Source organism: Diaphorina citri, unplaced genomic scaffold (assembly GCF_000475195.1).
Source record: "Diaphorina citri unplaced genomic scaffold, Diaci psyllid genome assembly version 1.1 scaffold370, whole genome shotgun sequence".
In the NCBI taxonomy this organism is placed as follows: Eukaryota; Metazoa; Arthropoda; class Insecta; order Hemiptera; family Psyllidae; genus Diaphorina; species Diaphorina citri.
Genome location: NW_007377805.1, coordinates 71,193 through 75,334, shown reverse-complemented (window position 1 = coordinate 75,334; position 4,142 = coordinate 71,193). Strand labels below are relative to the sequence as shown.

At 41.7% G+C, this 4,142-nt stretch overlaps 1 long non-coding RNA gene across 1 annotated transcript; it reads right to left on the bottom strand.

Annotated features, from left to right (window-relative positions):
• Positions 1-1,435: 1,435 nt before the first annotated feature.
• On the bottom strand, positions 1,436-2,670 carry LOC113466960. The gene is made up of 2 exons (XR_003391195.1): positions 2,539-2,670; positions 1,436-1,477 (listed from the first exon to the last, which is right to left on the bottom strand). It is a non-coding gene; the product is annotated as an uncharacterized LOC113466960 (long non-coding RNA).
• Between the last annotated feature and the right edge of the window lie 1,472 nt (positions 2,671-4,142).

Here is a 4,142-nt window from a genome sequence, read left to right as displayed (position 1 = left end):
TTTCTCCTTTACTGTACGTCAGATTCCGAAAAATTGGGGCCGAGGGGGCCCAGCCACCCCCCTCCCCTACCTTCGAGCTTAATTTTTCTCCTGTACTGTAGGACAGACTTTGAAAATTTGGAGCATCCACCCCCCTCGGCAAAATCCTGGATACGGCCTTGTATTTGCCCAATACAAAGACATGAAAATTAAGCACATCACCCCGACTAGCTAAGCATTAATATGAGACCTAATGGAATTAAGACCGCCATGTTGCCAAGTGTTGCGGTCGAGGTAGGCAGTTAGTAGACAAATGGGTGAAGACACAAAGTAAGTATTCAAAAAACCGGAGAGATATGCTAATAGGAGAACAAAAGATGGGCGCTGTGGTGAGGAAACTGGAGAAAGAAGAAGGAGGAGGAATTGAAAAAGAAGAAGACGAAGGAGAAATAGGTACAGAGGAGGAGAAAGGGAAGAAGAAAAGTGCGAGGAAGAAAAGCATTAACATCAGACCTAATGAAATTAAGGCCGCCATGTTGCCAAGTGTTGCGGTCGAGGTAGGCAGTTAGTAGACAAATGGGTGATGTAAAGTATTCAAAAAACCGGAGAGATATGCTAATAGGAGAACAAAAGATGGGCGCTGTGGTGAGGAAACTGGAGAAAGAAGAAGGAGCAGGAATTGAAAAAGAAGAAGACGAAGGAGAAACACAGAGGAGGAGAAAGGGAGGAAGAAAAGTGCGAGGAAGGGCGGGAGGACAGAAAAATATGAAACGGAGAAATGGTTGCGAAAGATGCGAACTTCTAAGTAAGACGAAGGAAGCGAAAAGTTCGACGTCAGAAACCATTAAAAACTTTTACTTCCCATTTTTTTCTCCTCCTTTGTTCTACATAAATGTTCAAAAGAATCTGGAAGGAAGACAAGTTCATGTCTACTTCTGTCGAGCAGATAAAAATACACACGATCATTAAAGAAAGCAATCATGTTCTGAAATAATAGGTTTGTTCTACATAAATGTTCAAAAGAATCTGGAAGGAAGACAAGTTCATGTCTACTTCTGTCGAGCAGATAAAAATACACCCAATCATAAAAGAAAGCAATCATGTTCTGAAATAATACTCTTCCTACCCCCAACCTATACAATACCTACTACCTACTCAACTCTCCCTCCCTCTCCCATAGCTATAATACCTACTCAAGATTTCTCGAGAATAAAAGACTTAATAAATTCATTGGCATAATATCTCCACTTCAATGGATTTTCCCAGGCCTATTTTCTCTCTGTCCTTTTCTCTCTCTCTCTCTCTCTCTCCCTCCTTCTTATACCATCCCCCTTTTGACCTGTCTCCTCTGTTTCACTCTCTCTTCCTCCCCCATTATTCCCTCCCTTTGTCACTATCTCTCTTTCCTTCTTCTATTTTTTTCATTCGCTCTTCTATGCCTTGATTTGATAAGAGCCTCTGCCCTATGCTTCACTTGAACACCGGACGTGTGGGTTTTCTGTGAACGAACGGGTTAAGTAAAATATAAATGGGATAGTACACATGGAATGGGTTAAAATGGAGAATATTTTGTAAATTTCAAGTTTTTTTCTAACCCGAAAGAAGGATTTAATTGTCAATATCCGCATTTATTTATTTATGCCTTGATATTTTCTTCTGTCATCTCTCCTCTTTTCTTCTCCCTCTCTCTTCCTTGCTTTCTTTCTCCGTCTCTCTCCCTCTCCTCCCCCCCTTATCCATCTTTTTCCTTCTCTGTCCCTCTTCCCTCCCCTCCCCTCCCTCTTCCTCCTCTTCCAGACACATACCATCATTTTGAAAACTCAAAGGCCTTGGCTTTCCAAATTTTACGACGGCAATTATGAAATTCTTTTTTGGCGAGCGTTCAAATATTATGCCCCCTACATTTTGGAGATTTTTTTCCCCTAGGCCGCGGGTTCGATTCCCGCCCGGGGCGGATTTTATCCTGATGGGATAATGTTCGTTCTCGGAACGGCTTCGATTTATCTCGGTATCTAGAAGTCGTAGAAGAAAAAGAAAAATTCCGTTGGTCCTCATTTTTCCTACTCTATGACTTTGAAACATCAACCAAGTAAGCGCAACTGATCTATTGTGCCCACCTTAATGCTTATCAAGTTAGAAATCACAAATGTCGCTATGCACAAATGGTACTTCGCTAAATTTAACGACAACTTGAACTCGAACCATCAACCTCTGAATCTGAATGGTCGCGCTGCGCGCTCCCGGAGGCTTCGCGGGGTTGTGCATGGGGTCGCGCTTCGCGCTCCCTTGTTAACGGTCGCGCTGCGCGCTCCCGGGGCTTCGCGGGGTTGTGCATGTGGTCGCGCTTCGCGCTCCCTTTTCCTATCCTGTCTTCCTTCTCTCTTCGATTTCGGGACGATAAAACCATAGCAGTTACAGTTCCCTCTGTCAAACCTCTTAAAAAAAAGTAACAAATCACAAATGTCGCTATGCACAAATGGCACTTCGCTAAATTTTTACGACAACTTGAACTCGAACCATCAACCTCTGAATCTGTATCCCACTGTTATCTCTACTTACCTCTATGGCTACTTGGAATTGTTCGTGTTCTTTCTTAAGTTGTTCTGCCTCCACTAGAGATCCAGGTACTATGAAGCTTGCTTTTAACATGGCCTCTCCATTACGAACCCAACTGATTACTTGACTAGCATCACCTGTGAAAACATCGGGATATGTGAAATATTTTTGGTTATAGGTACATAATTTCTTCTACCTAATTAAAACAAGCAGGGTCCGTCCCTCCGGGAATTTTTTAGCCCGTAGTGATTATTCTTGATTTGATTTTTTGATTTTACTTTCATGTAATGATTTAAAATCAAGACTAGAGCCCGTTCTCCCTTTATCATTCTTGATTTGATTTTTCGATTTTACTTTCATGTAATGATTTAAAATCAAGACTAGAGCCCGTTCTCCCTTTATTACAATAATGTTCAAGTCACCCATCCATTTATTGGCCTTGCTCGGCGTAGCTTAACATAGGTGACGCTAAAACCGGTCTTAATTAGCTTTTCCCTTGTTTCTACTCTTTAACCAGTCTTTGAGTCAGGGTGTTTTCCCCTGTCATTGGAAAAAGTGCTTCATCTCTCCTATTCCTAAGCGTGGTGTTTCCAAAACTGAGGTTGAAGTTACCGATGCGTTCTTGGAACCCTGGCACTTCGGAAGTTCTTGTCTGGTAAGTTCTTGAAACCCTGGATTCATAGAAGCTTAACCCAGCCATCCTTTAGGGCTGTTAATCCCTACACCTAAGCCTTGGCGTGGGCTTTTTGAGTTTGGAGTCTCTGGAGTCTGGAGACATGCAGTAATAACCACAGAGGCAAGAATGTTGGAAGTTCGAGGGTTCTGGGAACCATCCGCATTGTACTTCGGAAGTTCTCGTCTGATTGTTCTCAGAACCCTGGGTCTCCTCCTCCTCCTCCTCCTTTTTCTTCTCCTCCTTCTTCTTCTCCTTCTTCTCCTCCTTCTTCTTCTTCTCCTCCTTTGTTTCCTCCTTCTCTTTTTCCTCTTATCCTTCTCCTCTTTCTCTTTTGTCCTTCCCGGAAAATAATAGTAATTCTCATAGGATAAAAATACATCCTCCTCATATCCCTGGTTCAAAAATACACTCCCCTCGCCTACAACACAGAATGGCAAAGGAGGAATTTCAGAACTGGAGGTTTATGGTTCGAATCCCTCATAAGGTGAAACAGCAGTGATAATAAGCAGGGTAGACTAATTTCTGAAAAGAATTAATCAATCTTAACATAATTAAAATACTAGAGTTGGAGACTAAGTACCTGGTAGGTAGGTAATTTTGGTAAAAATTTGATTTTTTTTTTATAGGAAAAGCTCGCGCCCCCCCTGATTTGTATCCACGCCCCCCAGTTTGAGAACCTCTGCTCTAGGTAGCCCAATTGAAGCACATCGCATTACGAGCCGTGTCCAATTGGAATTATTCAATACTTTTATACCAGGTGTAACCAAACATTACTGGTAACATTAGGTCATTAGATTTCCCTGTTTCAAAACGTTTCTGAGTTTCACATTTTTTGGGACACCCTGTCACTTTTTTTGATATTTTATACCTATCACAGGTATATCAAACAATATTAGTTGTTTATTTATTTTCCTTTTATATTGATATCGAT